The sequence below is a fragment of the Gymnoscopelus braueri genome (genome assembly GCF_963280865.1).
Source record: "Gymnoscopelus braueri genome assembly, chromosome: 21".
NCBI lineage: Eukaryota > Metazoa > Chordata > Actinopteri > Myctophiformes > Myctophidae > Gymnoscopelus > Gymnoscopelus braueri.
In genome coordinates, this window is record NC_137623.1 from 12,131,310 (window position 1) to 12,148,610 (window position 17,301).

A 17,301-nucleotide genomic window follows, 5' to 3' on the forward strand; every position below is an offset into this window, starting at 1 on the left:
GTAGATCTGCTATTTTTGAATAGCCCAAAGTATAAAATAATGGTTATAGCTAAAAATCAAAAAATTACACAGTATATGCGTTCTCGGATTGAATGGGTTAATCTCTCTGAATTTACCGCCCCCCTCCCCCCCCCCTCCTTCTCACCCCCATTCCCCCTGCACTCCAATTGACAGTCCCAAAGAGACACAATGTCATATTTACAACCTGGCATTGGGTTGAGAAAGTATTCAGCAAAAAAGCACAGTGGTCTGGTACAGGCGAGGGCCTTGCCTGACCACTTTCCCTCCCTCTCTCTCTCTCTCTCTCTCTCTCTCTCTCTCTCTCTCTCTCTCTCCCCTGTCCAACTTTACAAGTGTACCCATTCATCAAGTGTGATGGATTTATGTAATAAAACCCATTTCCTTTCTCCCCATACGATCCTATTAAATAATAAAATAATTATTTATTGATTATTCAAAAAGTTACATATGTGGGGGTAATGGCTTTGTACCAGACCACTGGACCTGCAATAAATAAAGCAGAGAGAGAGAGAGAGAGAGAGAGGGAATAGAGAGTGAAAGAGGGAGGGAGAGGGAACGAAAGAGTGAGAGGAGAAGTGGGAGATATGAAGGGGAATGAAACGACTTCTGAACCAGTCAAATCTGGATCCAATGTGGCCTGTTGTTGCAGCATGGATCAGGGAGGACATTATTCAATCTTCAAGAGGCTCAGATGGGAGCAGGACTTATGAGTGGTTTTGATATACTCTATGGACCATCGATATTAAAATGCACTCTATGGTCAGCTGTGACCTTAAGAAACCTCAGGTCTCTCCCAATTTGACCACCCCGTTAATGTAAGTGACAGCAGGCGGCCTTGTATCATCAGTCAATCATAATTATTAGTCTCTCTGTGGTATGGGTTATGATAATATGATTCTTCCCAAATGAGGAAAGATGTTTTGCGTGCTGAGAAGGTTTACTGTAGGCCATTGTTTCTTGCTGATATGAAAATCATTTCCACTAATACTGTTGTCCATCCAAGGCCACCCGTTACCGTTAGGCTACTGTACACTAAACTTGCTTTAGAATAGTTTTATTGCACGATAGAGTGTGTTCTTTGCTATGGGATGGGACCTAAACAATTAGGACTGTGCACTATCATTCAGTACACTTGGTTGTGTTTAACTGTAGTCCTGATGTCAAACCCAAAACAAATTTTCCCATTCAAAATCCCATAGATGTATATAAATTTTTTTGGAACTGTGCTAAGAAAAAATAAAAGATTCCAGCGATTCTGTCAGAGAGGTGGCTCAGTATCATGTACTGTATGATATTTTTTTTGTTATAGTTGATTCTGTGTTTGGCGAAAATTGCATTAATTGGGGGGTAGGAAATCAGGTGATTCACTGTCCCATGCACTGAAGCACGTCACACTTCGTCAAAACATTTTTGAGATTCCTCAGATTTTGTGACATTGGTTTTATCAGTGTGTGTTATTTAGTTTGTTTGATCAAACAACATAGAACCAACATACTCTCGTACATAAAGAAAGAATCCAATGCAACATTCTGTGACGCTGATTATGTGCGGCGGGCAGCGTGTGTAATCGCAGATGTAGTCGTTAGGTCATTTCTAAGCCTGAGCCTTAGAATTTTAGTCAACTTTTTATTTTCTTACTCTTTGGATACATTATTATTTTTTCTCTGTCAGTTGATGTTTCATAACTATGATTAGAATCACCAGACTGATTTTGTTTCTTTTTGTTTTGGAACATGAATCCTTATATTACGTGATTTTTAAAAAGTCTATGGGATTTTGAATGGGGAAAAAATCGTCATGACATTAGACTTCGGAACTTTATACCATACCATACCATACTGCATCAAACTCTTCAATTTGGCCCCAACAAATGTGTAGCCTGAACAATACTACCATTGAAATTCCTGTCTATTTAGTGGGATCCAGCATCTTACCAGTGAAGACCTTTTTCATTTGTCCCTCTTGATTGTTTTGCGTGCACACATGTACGTAGTCATACACACATGCATGCCCCCCCCCCCCCACACACACACGCACACTTACTCTCTCTGTCGCTCTCTCTTTATCTCATCTGTGATGATCACCCAAAATATTTACTCGTCATGAATATAATAAAAAACCCTTCCCCTTCCCTGACGATGGAGGAATGAGTTATTTTTGAAAAGGCGAAAAAAGGCTTTAATGTCAGCCAGATATTACATTGAAGGTTTCTTAATAACCCATTTATGTTTGCTTTTATCCCCGGCTAAAGTGCTCTCGTTCTCGGTTGTCTTTTCCCTGGGCTTGTCTCAATCCTCCTGCAATGCTACGGAAAACAGATGCTATCTCGGTTATATTACTTCTCAAAGCACTCATATCCTCTCCCATGTTATTTTCTTTGATCTGCTAGGCTTGCTGCGCTCACATTTTTTCTCCCCCTCCCCCCCTTCTCGCCCCCATCCTCTGCGAGTGAGAGAGAGAGAGGAAGAGAGCGGCCGGACCGTTGGCTGTCGGACGTTCGGAATTCACCTCATCTGTTCTCTGTCGTCGGGAGGACGGACAGAGGTGCATTGTGGGTAAGAGGACATCAGAGAATTCTGTATGCGTTTACCATCGTCAGGAGCGCGGCCGCCTATCTGGGTTGGGGTCAGTTCACTTTCAATTTAACTCAGTTCGGAATTGTAAATTGAAACTGCAGATAGATCCTGCGTTCTGGAGGATTTGTCTGTGAAGAGGTTATAAGAACTGCTATATAATAGGAAAAGTTGGGGCTTTTTAATTCTGAAAATAAAAAATAAGAACCACTCAATCTTATTTGAAAGTGAACTGACCTCCATCTTGGTTCACACAAGTAAATATCTTTATTTTACTCTGTAATGTACAGTAGCCTATGTTTCTCAAGTGAAAGAATGATTTCGTATTTTGGAGATATTTCAGAGACTGAAGTGTGGGTAATAGTGAAGTCTGCTTACAGCAAGTACAGACAGTGAAGCAGTGCATATCGTACATATTGGCAGAATTGGATTTTTATGTTTTCTTTTTCATAAATTAAGTTCACTGCGCGTCACGATGTGATGCGTTGTGAGCTGGTAGATGTGCTATTTTCTCTATTTTGAAAATGGAGGAATATGTTTGCCTGACATGCCTATTGGGTCTCCAGGTTGAAAGTGATTCTCTCTGTCTGTGGGTGTTATATACATATATTTAACCAATGGAAAGCATTAACAAGTCCACACTGGATCCATCGGAACACAGGTTCTTTATTCCATTTCCTGAAATGGAATGGTTTTGGACATACAGTACATGGATATAGACCTTTTATTGATCCCGTGGGGGGAATTAAGTTGTCATATAGCAGCAAAGAAGGTTTCCAGCTGACAGCGATGATGTCATATGTGTAGTTTTGACAACTAATAGCACTTCGCTCCATTAACTGATTGTTAATGTCTTTGCTGAGACCTGAGCCATGAGTGGATTCATATAGTAGCCGATCACTATATACAGCTCAGGAACTGTGCTTCCTTGTCATAAATCTGCCCTTACATCAACAAAGTTTAGAATAATATCAGTGATTATCATATCAATGGTCAATTTGGATTGTCGTTATAAGAGCTGTGATGGAAGAACATTTTTAATCAAATTCTGATCCTTTAACTCATTTAGACCTGGAACACATCTATGTCACTTTTTTTATTTGACTATTTTATACTTTTGGCTATTCAAAAATAGCAGATCTGCAAGCTCATAGCGCGGCACCGAGTGCCGCGCTACGAGCTTGTAGATCTGCTATTTGTTTTTAAATCGTGAAAATGTGTGCAAATCTTTGAATATATATTGTTTTAAAGCGATTTTTTTTACTCAAATCTTTGCTTCTGGGGGTCCCTGGATGGGGTCGGCGGTCAAATACATGTAATTTTGGGGGTCCTTGACATGAAAAGGTTTGAGCACCACTGATATAGAAACATACGTTTTTTCCAGAAAACTGTTGGGATTTAGAAGACATTTTGTAGAATCGGCTTCAGGTCCTTAATGGGTTAACTCATTTAGACCCGAGGCCGAATCTAAAAATGCCTTCTAAATCCTAACGGTTTTCATAACCCTAGTTACGAATAAATCCATGCAAAACCCATTTGTATATGAAAAAAAAACATGCATGAGCATTAATCTGAAAATAAGAGGTATTTTGGCTTCAGATCAGCAGCACTGCTGTACTAAGACTCATGCATACTGTACTTTAAACCATAACTTACACACCCTTGCTCAAGCACTGTATACTGTATGCCCTTGCTCAATTATAATGTATGCGCACAGGCATATGCAAACATACATTCATACACAATGCTCATTACACACACTCTCTCACACACACACACACACGCACACGCACACGCACACGCACACGCACACGCACACCGCACACCGCACACCTAAATTAGGACACAGGCATGCATGCATGCCTACAAAGTACGCACAACGTACACAAAACTGTTGTCATTGAATGAAGGGACGGCATTAAAGGCAGGGCAACAGATCATTTTAAACGCTGGATATTCAAATAATGTCATAACACAGTACTTATGTTATTATTTGAAATTCTCATAAACAAAAATATTCTTTATAAATGTTGGAAAAGGGTGTTTGAAGAAACAGCTAAATATGCCCTGACATTCAATAAGCCTGCAGTTGAGTATAGTTATGTGATGTCAGGACTCAGGAGTGGAAGAAATCCATCCTGGTAAACTCACCTAAACTCCCTATAAACAAAGACAAGGATACTTCATCAATATAAATGTAATTGAACTCTTTCTTTGGCTATTAAAAAATAGCAGATATACAAGCTCATAGCGCGGCACCGAGTGCTGCGCTATGAACTTGTAGATCTGCTATTTTTTTCAAATCGTGAAAATGTGTGCAAATCTTTGAATATATATATATTTTCAAGCAAACATTTGTAACTCAAATCTTTGCTTCTGGGGGTCCGCGGTCAAATAATCATTATGGGGTCCTTGACATGAAAAAGTTTGAGAACCACAGATGTAGCAACATAGGTTTAAAAAAAAAAATATGTAGGATTTAGAAGACGTTTTGTAGAATCGGCCTCAGTTCTTAATGTTAATGGGTTAAGATCTAATAGATCGAAAAGTTGTTATATTCCCATTAAAGAATGTTTTTTTTTGCATTTTTTTTAAGACAGTGTGCGTGAGTTTCAACTATATCTGGTTTTGAATGCTAGACATTTACCATGTATATTTACAGGCCAATATTACACAGAAGTACCAGAAGTACTGTCAGTGCAGTTCTAGAAGCTTCCTTCACTAGTGATGTCATCTCTTTGCACCTCCACAGTCAACTTTTCAAAACTTCAGATTTTAAGTCATTTCCATATGGTTATATGGGGGAAAAAAATAAACTGTTGTTTCATCTGTTGTTTAGATGAAAAAAAGAAAATAATCTTATGTACATATATCAGAAGTTGTCTCTTATCTGAGGCCGTATACCTTTTTAAAGGGCAGGTAAGAAGTCTTGGGTCTTCTTGTCAGCAGCCAGGAGGGGGAAGCATCTCTCTTTGCAAGTGTTCTGGAAAGAAAAAGGAAAGAAACAAAGTAATTAAACAAACACTTTTGCCAGGGAAAGGTATGTCTGCTTATCCAATCTTCCATACCTGCATTTGCATTAATACATACAGACAGAAAGAGGGGGGGGGAAAGGAGGTTGTTTATTGTCTTCTGAGAGTCTGCGAGTGTTGGTAAATGACACACATGTTTCACTGCCCATTCATTTAACCTGCGCTGTGCATATGAAGAGAAAGGGATTGAGAAACAAATTATGTAGTGTCATTTAATTAGGGTTTTGCTGTGAGCAATAATCCTGCACCCCCCCTCCCCAATAACCTTTAACTACTTAATGGATTTGAGAAGCTATTACCTTTTTCAAGATTTCTGTTTTTTAATTATTTGGAGTATTGTCACAGATATGAAATGTCAATCACATGCGGGGGGAATTATTGTGTGTCACGGTTTGTTGTTCTCGTTCACTGTTGGATATGAAGCTGCGGGTAGTTAAGTGGACATGTTTGCACAAACCAGGGAGTCGCGCGTCCTTTGCAGCAGAACTCTGCACACTCTCTGCCATGCTCCACTTTTCACATGAATTTGTCTTTATCCACTTATCCCTATTTTGGTCATTAAAAAAAAAAGAAGTCAAAAACAGCTAAAATAGCACGATCTACAAGCTCACAACCTGTCGCATTGTGATGTGTTGTGAGCTTGTACATCAGTTATTTTCGCTATTCATCGTACGGCAAAGTACTAACTCCATGTGGCAGCTAACCGTGTGCCCAGGGTATTAAAGTCATATACTGTACTGTAAATGGCAATTTCCTTTACAAAAACTCAGCCTATTCTAAATATCTGTACTGTGTAATGTAGATGATTATACCAATTATACAAATAATGGTGAATCACTGTTTTGTAAAAACACAGTGTTTTTATAGCACTTTCTTTCCTTTGTTGTGTGTATATGTATAGCATATGTGCTCGTACTGTATGTAGGTGTGCATGCACACATATACACATGGTATCGTTGTGCATGCATGTAATGCACACCAGCAGAGGAACTATACCTCTAAAATCACGTTCAGGCAATGTGACTTTAACTGTAGCATCTTCGTTTTGGGCATGTCAGAGGAAAAACTTTCTAAAATAGCAGATCTACAAGCTCAACACGTTGAATAGTGACACATTGTGAGCTTGTAGATCACACATGACTAAGTTAACTAACCGCTAAAGAGGCAACTAGACAGAGAAAGTTAAGTTTAGTTCTGGGCCAGAGGACGTCCCAATCCTCCTCAGTCTCTCAAGCCAGCCCTTTCCACAATCTCCCAATGCTAGTACAGAGAGTGTGTAAAAGTATTTCTTGCAAAAGTTGTGACGGGAAGCGGTCATCTGTTTTGCGATTCCTATTCACAAAAACATATTTTAAAATGTGTTTTAAAATATGGTTTAGAATTTCCACTGTTTGATAGGCTTTGTCTAATTTGGTTTCAAGTAGGACTTTTCACTTTTTAGACCCTCCAGAAAAACGCGAGGAAAAATCCTTGATTATGCGGGCTAAAACTCTTGATTATGCGGGCTGAAATCCTTGATTTTCAGATGAAATATGCGTGTTTCTTTTGCAATTTTATGCTGTGAAATTGCGGGAAGTTTCGAAATATGCGGAAAGTTGTGAAATATGCGTCAATATGCGAAATATGCGATATGTGAAAAGTTGGGGAAAATGCGAAAAGTTGCTAAATATGCGGAAATATGCGATGCGATGTGCATATTATGCGATGTGATGTGCATATTATGCGATGTGATGTGCATATTATGCGATGCGATGCGCATATTATGCGATGCGATGCGCATATTATGCGATGCGATGAGGCCTTTTTGAAAAAACGTTACCTCTTCATAATTACGCGCCATTTTGCTGATTATGCGGTAAATTCTGCGATCGCATAATCGCATTTTTCTGGAGGGTCGAACTTTTTTTGTGCGACTGCAAAGGCGATACAGAAGTGGGGGACAGGGGGGGAGGAGGGACATTTTTAGCTTCTGCAATGTAGAATGTAGTCGGGCGGAAGCGGAACAGTGAAAAATTGTATGAGCCAACAGTCTGTCAGTCAGTCAGTCCGCTGCCAACATCAGGCACTGACCTGCGCATGTCTGCATGTGTCAACACATGAACAATGAGGTACTCTTTTATCTATTTTACCAGACACTTAAAGTGCCCTAAGAGTTAAATAAAGCACTACTTTCTTTTTCTCCAATAGGATTGACACTCGGGTATAGACTCGGGGGCAAAATAGTCCAAATATATATTTTGAATACATGGTATTTAAAAAAAAACACACACAAGGGGCACTTGATTTATCTCATCTGAAAATTGATGTTTCCATTCTCTCAAGGCTGTGCAAGAGTCGAGGAAGATAAATCAAGCGCTCCTGAAGCGGTTTATCGCATTAAGACCTGGAACGCATCTGTGTGTCATTTTTTAGATTTGAGTTAAAAAAGCATTATTTTACACTTTGGGCTATTCAAAAATAGCAGATCTACAAGCTCGTAGCGCGGCACCGAGTGCCGCGCTACGAGCTTGTAGATCTGCTATTTTGGAAAAATCGAGAAAATGTGTGCAAATCTTTGAATATATATATATATTTTTTAAAGTGAACATTTGTAACTCAAATCTTTGCTTCTGGGGGGTCCCTGGAACATAATATTTTGAGATGGGGGGGGGGGTCTGTGGCCACATATACATTTTGGGGGTCCTTGAGATGAAAAAGTTTGAGAACCACTGAAATGGCAACATATGTTTAAAAAAAAAAAAAAACTGTTAGGATTTAGAAGACATTTTGTAGAATCGGAACCTGCAGGCCTCAAAGGGTTAAATATGCAGAGCCATATTCAAATACATATTTTTTTTAGCGAGGTTCGACACATGCTCTTATAGACTGGCATGTCGGTTGTGTCCCAGACCCCCCCCCACATGGCACAGGGGCATGTAATCATCATGAAAGAAAGTCTCTCTGGGTGTCTGTGCTCTCATAAAGCAGGGAAATGGATCGTGTGGTCCAGGAAGAGAGGAGGAAAATGAAAGAAAAAGGGAGAATGAAATTACAGACCTGGCTGACTGCACAAATCATGCATATCATGTTTTATGGTCTTCTGCCAGAAGAATTCAACACCTGTGGATCACCGTGGCTATAATTGCGCGTGAATGCACCGGGATATAGAGAGAGAGAGAGGGAGGGGAGTTGTGGTTTTTAGAGGTGTGTGTGTGTGAGTGTGTGTGTGTGTGTGTGTGTGTGTGTGTGGGGGGGGGGGGGGTATACTGTGTGTACGTCAGGTAGTGTGTGTGTGTGTGTGTGGGGGGTAGACTGTGTGTACGTTAGGTAGTGTGTGTGTGTGTGTGGTTTTAGTGTTTGCGTGTGTGCAGTGGTGGAAAGTAACTAAGTATATTTACTTAAGTACTGTACTTAAGTACAATGTTGAGGTATTTGTACTTTACTTGAGTATTTCCAATTTCCAATACTTTTACTTCTACTCCACTACATCTCGGAGGCAAATATTGTACTTTTACTCCACTACAATTATTTGAAAACTTCAGTTACTAGTTACTTTGCAGATATAAATTATGATATTATAAAACATACATTAACCACTTTAGCCCTGTTTTATACCTAGGCTATTTGAAAATAGCAGATCTACAAGCTCACAACGCGTCGCAGCGCGACGCGTTGTGAGCTTGTAGATCGGCTATTTTCAAATATTTAGTACTTTTACTTTTGATACTTTAAGTACATTTTGATGCCAATACTTTTGTACTTTTACTCGAGTAAATTTTTTATTCTGGACTTTTACTTGTAACAGAGTATTTTTATATTGCAGTATTGGTACTTTTACTTAAGTAAAGAATTTGAGTACTTTTTCCACCACTGCGTGTGTGTGTGTGGGGTAAACTGTGTGTATGTTAGGGTGTGTGTGTGTGTGTGTGTGTGTGTGTTAGACTGTGTGTACGTTTGTGTGTGTGTGTGTGTGTGTGTGTGTGTGTGTGTGTGTGTGTGTGTGTGTGTGTGTCGTGTAAAATAGTGTGTATGCATGCATCCGCTTGTGTGAATGTGTGGAATGTCACAAGCATTTACTGTCTGTGTGGATATACGGTATTTTGTTTCACTGTGTGTCTGTGCCCACCTGTGTGTTTGTGTGTGCGCGTGTGCGTGCGTGCACACTTTTGTGTGTGTGTGTTTTTGTTGGCATGGCCCAGGTTTTTTGAGAAACAGGGAAGATGATAAGAGACGATTACGGGAATGCCTGCTGTTCACCGTCTTCAGTACATCCTGGGTGAGCCTACCTACCCGGAGAGAACCACAGCGACGAGCCTTACTCACAGAGGCTCCATTTACCATTGTAATTACCCTGTTTATTTACCCTACCTGCTCTTGGTGGTAAAACGGGGCCGATCCATCAGATCAGGACGATTTGGCCCGGCTTTGGCGTTGCCATTTAGTTTAATTAAATGAGGCAATCAGTGAGTCGTAAATCACCGTGTGACCACCAGCCCTGTTTGAACCCGGCCCTCGATCCCAGGCTGAACGTGCTAAAAAAAGTCACATGAATTCGACGAAACATATGGCTACTGTAAATGTTGTACGTTTGTACGATATGAAAGTGTTAGACGTTTCGACCATTAAAACGAATAATTGTATTAATAATTGAATTGTAAGCAGTGGTTCTCAAACTTTTTCATGTATTTTGCCGCGGACCCCCCCCATCTCAAATATGTTGTTCCAGGGGACCCCCTCAGAAGCAAAGATTTGAGTTACAAACGTTCGCTTTAAAAAGATATATATTCAAAGCTTTGCACAAATGTTCAAGATTTTTCAAAAATAGCAGATCTACAAGCTCAGGTAAAAAATAATTGTGACGCTACATTAACACATTTTGCTGGGTACCCCTTGGAGTCCCCCCACCCAAGGACCCCTGGGGGTCCCCGGACCCCACTTTGAGAACCAATACAGTACAGAGTACAGTATATATATATATATTTATTTCTTATGTTTGAAACAAAAGCATCTGCTTTCCCGTGCATCTCTCGTAATGCATTAATAGTGCATTATAATGCCCCGGACCAATTACTTACATTAGTAAAAGGTGTTTTCTACTACAATGCCGTTGCAGAGTTCTTACTGTCATACAACAGGCTTTTCAAAAAGGCCTGCTTGCTCCTCATGAGCTTCAGCTTGGGCTCTCCCTAGGCTGGCAGAGGGAGAGTAGCGCCCGGGATTACATAGGCTAATTGGCACTGGGTGAAAAAAAAAATATGGGTTACAAAATCGTGGGATAAAATAAATTAAAAAAAAACCCAAAAAAGGCTTTGTTTAGAGCGAGGGCCTGGATGGATGGATGAATGGATGGATAAAGAGACAGATGTGACGAATGAAGCTGGAATTCTAAATAAGATAATATAGCTGTGGTCCTCCCTCTCTACACCCCCCCCCTCTCTCACCATCTCTCTCTCTCTCTCTCTCTCTCTCTCTCTGTGTGTGTGGGGCGGGATGCTGATGCTTTGCGAGTCAAATTGATTACACCACTCCATCTGCATCATGACCGGCCACCCTCCTGTGTCCAACCCGCCTCTGCCTACAGCACAGAGTTAGTGTACAATTACATATAGTTTAATATATCTGCCTGAGCACCTTTAAACAAGCATCACAAGTCCACCAGGTGATCTGTCTTCCAGCCCCATTACTCCCATTGTAACATCTTGATAGCCAGAGATCGCTCCTAGCTATGTTTAAGCATTAAATAGTGTATTATTATTTCACATAAATCAAAGCTGAGATGTGAGGGGGGGGGGGGTATTCATAAATTTTGCATTTCTTCACAGACAGTATTTTAAAGCCTCTCCTTTTCTTACTCTCTTTTTCTCTCTCTCTCTCTCCCTCTCTCTACTCTCCTTCCCTGCCTCCCTCCATCACTTGGAATTTGGAGGCTGAAGCTGCTTCGACTTGGCATGGCGTTGATAGTACATTAAAGATGGGGGGCATATCATGGAGGTATATTCAAAACAACATGTAATGCGGTTTAGATTGAGTTTAAGGGCCTCTCGACACATTCATCATGGCTCTGTTAGCATGATAAGTAACCCTTTGCTACTGTTGATGCCAGCTGCAGCACAGCATTACAATCACAGCACATATATAGTATTGTTATTGTTACTGAATAAAGGGGGGAAAAAAACGTAGTGAGAAAAGCACATTTATCATAATGCATATATATTCTACGGGTTACCACATTTCTACCTTACTGTACTCCCAGCGATGGAAGGATTACATTTAATTTAAAGGGTTGAACGTCTGCTGTTAGCGCTTTTCTTTAACACAGGCGGCCCCCCGAACGCTGTTGGATAATATTAGCCCCCCGTGTTTGTGCAAAAAAAAACGTCTGCTGAGGAAATGACTTCACTCAGGAAACCCCGAATGTCAACTTTACACACAGGCAAGCGAGAGCTACCAATGTTTTGAGTCAGGTCGACAAAAGACCCTTTTCTCGGGCCCTCGCTTCAAATTGACTGCATAAACGACAACAAGTGACAACAGAGGAAATTGGACCCTACGTTGTTTTGGTTTCTCCGAGGACACCTTCGCACATTCGTTCACTATTTCCTGTCTGCCCGGGCTGGTTCGCTGATTAACCCATTACGACCGGGAAACGCATCTGTGTCATGTTTAGATGTCTTTGGGCTGTTCAAAAATAGCAGATATGCAAGCTCATAGCGCGGCACCGAGTGCCGCGCTATGAGCTTGTAGATCTGCTATTTCTGAAAAAATCGTGAAAATGTGTGCAAATCTTTTAATATATACTCAAATCTCAAATCTTTGCTTCTGGGGGATTCTACAAATGTATTCTAAATCCTTTTAACTTATGTTGCTATAATATCAGTGGTTCTCAAACCTTTTCATGTCAAGGACCCCCAAGATGATATGTATTTGGTCACGGACCGCCATCTCAAAATATTTTGTTCCAGGGACCCCCCCAGAAGTTGTAACGGAGTTAAAATTGTTCGCTTTAAAAAATATATATTCAAAGATTTTTTCACACATTTTCAAGTTTTTTTCAAAAAATAGCAGATCTACAAGCTTGTATATCTGCTATTTTTTTAATAGCCAAAGAAATCGTAAAATGACACAGATTCGTTCCCGGTCTTAATGGGTTAACGCTGATGTACAAGTGGAGACTTCAGGGCTCGTGGATTGGGCTGAAAAAAACCCTGGAGCTGAAAAAGGGGAGCTGAGCAATGTCACTGAAGTTGTCTGTAGTTTGGAGGTATATACACTGTAAAAGCGTGTAGTGTACATGAGTGCTCAAAAGGGACCATTTTGGGTCCCTTTTTGTACACTTTCAGAGTTAAATTAACACTCTGGATTTGACTGCATTACAGTTAGAGCAAAGTACTTGAGCGTGTCAAGGTTTATTATTTAAAGCATTCTTTCGTTTGGGTAAGTTTATCCAAGAAAAAGTCTATTCAGAATTTGGTTACTGTAGCAGTCCTGTGTAAAGACATGCAAAAATTCATATATTAAATTGTTTAATCATTTGCAGTTATTATAAATGCATCATTTGTGTGAATATAACTTGAATAAAAAATCTGTATTTGTCTCACTACTACTTCTACAATGACTCAGAGTCATAGAAAATGTACAAGATACATTTTGTATTTTATGATAGTGCTTTAAAATTCATTCTAACAAAGTTTTATCCTCCAGCTGTTAACACCAGTCAGGAAACTGAAATATGCCCACAATGTTACAGAAATCATTCAGTGATAATCCCTCTAAATGTAAATCAGTTGGCCCACACTGATTAAATACTACAGCAGAGTCACACGTCCGGGTTTTGTGATTTTTTTCCTTCTTTTTCTCGCACTGCAAGAGTACAACAAAATTAAACCTAATTTTCACATTTAAAGTGTGCTTATTTTCCACACATCATAATTATATGACCTATATAGGCCCCCGGGGGCTTCAGAGCTGCGGTGTTGTAAAAGTCATGGCGAATTGGAAATTGACGTCAGGACAGTAAGTTGAGGATTTGAGGTGTGTGTGTGTGTGTGTGGGGGGGGGGGAGGGGGGGTTAAATGTCTTTGAACTAGTTTTCACTTGCAGAAAATATTGCTCCTGGGATGGTATTCTTTCTGAAGTGTTTCATGGTCGTGTAAATTAAGAGAACATTTAAGAGAGAAGGCTAAGCGCTTGCACCAAATGATTCAGTGAACGTATGGCAGGATGACCACAGGTATTCACTTCACATGACATCACCTTGTGACTATTTCATTACTTCATGTTTTTTATTTAATTTACCGTTTATTTAACCTGGTTGGGTCAGTAAGATTATTAATCTGTTAAAAATGCCTTGTGTACATAGCCTAAGGGAACACACACACACACACACACACACACACACACACACACACACACACACACACACACACACACACACACACACACACACACACACACACACACACACACACACACACACACACACACACACACACACACACACACACTCTAACACACACTCTAACACTATAATAAGTGCAGTCAAAAATCGCACAAACACACAGTAAGCCCAAGGCAGTATGTCTAGTGTATTTATCAATTGATCATCCCAAAAAATAATGTATTGTTCTCTTTGGGGTTGAAATAAGGTTTCCTAAATCAAAGCATGGGGTTGATCAATTCAGTACAGCATGTGCACAAATTGCTTGATTGTTTGGTTGTACTCTTTTGTCCTGCTGGTTATATTTTACAGGTTGAACTTTCAGATCTTATCTGCTAAAGTACAGCAAACAAGACATCAAAGTATATTTGTATGAGAACTCTCCTCCTCTCTGTCCTTTCTTCTTTCACTCCCTATCTCTCTTCTCTTTCTCGATCTATCTTTTTTCCTCTTTCTTTTTCTTTTTATTTTTTTAATTTCTGAACCCCTACCTCTCTCTCTCTCTCTCTCTCTCTTTCCTTCCTTTCATTGTAAAGGGGCGAGCGTGACTTTCCTGCGTTACATGTGCCGGCTAGCTGCATGTTTCTCTTCGCAGATCCTGGAAAATTTGGTTCTGTCATATCTCTCTCTCTCTCTCTCTTTCGATCACTCTCGTTTTCTCAGCGTTCACACAGGACGTATACCGGCGAGAATACCTGGGAGGGGTAAACGCGAGGTTAAATTGAATAAACATAATCCAGACACACTCCATTCCCTCCTAGACCGTCTGTTGCAGCAGCAACCCCTCACGATGTTGTCTGAGCTCATGCACCGAGAGCTGTGCGGTGTGCACGCTTAAGTACAATGACGAAATGTTAGCAGAGTTGCCAGCTTCAGATTAGAGAAGTGTTTCACACACACACACACACACACACACACACACACACACACACACACACACACACACACACACACACACACACACACACACAAAGACTGCTTTGTTTGTGATAATTATCAATCCAAACCTGACGTCAGGATTATGTTCTCCATGTTTTATTGAAGCGATTCCCTTGTCATTTCAAAACACGCAATAATATACAGTGTGTGTATATATATACATATATATATATATATATATATATATATGTATATATATATACGTGTATATATATGTATATATATATATGTATATATATAGTTGCCCTGTTGTTGTTGATATATAGACCCTCCAGAAAAACCCTTCGCATCGCATATTTCCGCATATTTAGCAACTTTTCACATATTTCGCATTTTTCGCAACTTTTTGCATATTTCGCTTTTTTTTTTTTTTATATCGCATATTTCGCATATTGACGCATATTTCACAACTTTCCGCATATTTCGCAACTTCCCGCAATTTCACCGCATAAAATTGCAAAAGAAAACGCATATTTCAAATCAGGGATTTCAGCCCGCATAATCAAGAGGTTTAGCCCGCATAATCAAGGATTTTTCCCCGCGTTTGGTCTAGATATAGAAACCTAAGGTCTTCAAAATGTTGTTTATTGCTAATTATTCTGGAGTTCTGTTAAATGCCCAAAATATTTAAATGAAAAATGTACTCCATTACCTCGACCTATACTTTTCTTTCGAAAACATAGTGTCAGAAGCGTTCTTTGTGCCTGGTCGTCTTCTCATGTCGAAACAAAGCATGTGGCCTGTCAATCATCAGGCCATCAGAACTCAGGGCGGGGCAGGACTCAGGTCTTTTGAAGATAACTCGTGATGAGGAGACGTGTGTCACAGGAGCGCTGTGGACTGAAACCAGGCCTGTCATTAATTGTTTGCGGGGCGAACCATAATTCAAAGGGCTTAGCACTCAACTTCTGTTATATGTGTATGTACGTATGTACAGTGTGTGTGTGTATGTATTTATGTATATATATGTGTATGTATGTGTGTATATATATATATATATATATATATATATATATATATATATATATATATATATATATATTAACCCATTAAGACCTGAGGCTACAAAAATATCTTCTAAATCCTAACTGATGTTACTGTTTGGCCGCGGACCCCAATATTTTGTTCCAGGGACCCCCCAGAAGCAAAGATTTGAGTTAAAAATGTTCCCTTTAAAAATATATATATTCAAAGAGATTGCGTACATTTTCACAATTTCTTAAAAATAGCAGATCTACAAGCTCATAGCGCGGCACTCGGTGCCGCACTATGAGCTTGTAGATCTGCTATTTTTGAAAAGCAAAAGCGTACAATAATGCACACAGATGCTTCTCCCGGTCTTAATGCGTTAAATGACAGACAAACATACACAGCACAGACATTGGATTATACTGTATCGGATAAATGAAATGACAGGGTGATCCACAATGACAAGTAAATACCCACCCCCTTCTCAACACACACACGCACGCACGCACGCACGCACACGCACACGCGCACACACACACGCACCCACAGGCACGCACGCACACACAAACTCACTCACTCACTCACTGCTCCAACATTAAGCGGTTTTCTCTTCTCTTGTTATCTCCAGCTTCCTCTTTGCCCGTTGGTTAAACATTCTCTTGGCATGCATGATCTCATTTAACTTTGATTTCCTTCTTTTTCCAGGACTGCATCCACGCTGGTTCCAATTTCCAGCCCCTATTCCCCCAATTTTCAACCCCAATGAGATACAACACACACACACACACGCTGAAATGGCTGTTTAGCTAAAGAAGGGACTTTGGTAAGTGATGATTTTAAATGCTGTTTAAGATAAAAATAAATAAAAAAAGAGGAAGGTTTGGCGCAGATAAGGAGTTGTCTGGGCAGGAAGCTGGGAGATCTCAGTTTGCTTGGCTGTGTGTGGATGAGCTGGTGCAGTCGCTGCAGTCTACAAGTGTAATTCTGGGATACTTAGCTTAAGGAGATGTAGGAACAATCTATTACTAGTCTGAGACATCTTGTGTTATGCCTTTTCATTGTTCATTGCAAAGGAACACAAAACCTATAAAACTATATTACAATGTTTTAGTTGATGCTTTACAAAAAAAACATAGCTTTTAGGAACGTTAATTTAACTTACGATGTATTTTACTGCTATCAAATAAACAATGCATATACATCAAAATGTGAAATAGAAATATAAAGTATGACAGCAAATTGTTTATACGTATTACATCCCTATAGTCAGGAGAACAGAAGATGATATGTCTGCGTGTAAACTTCCTACACAATTCCCCCCCTAAAGTTGGGTTTTAAATTTTTCCATGTT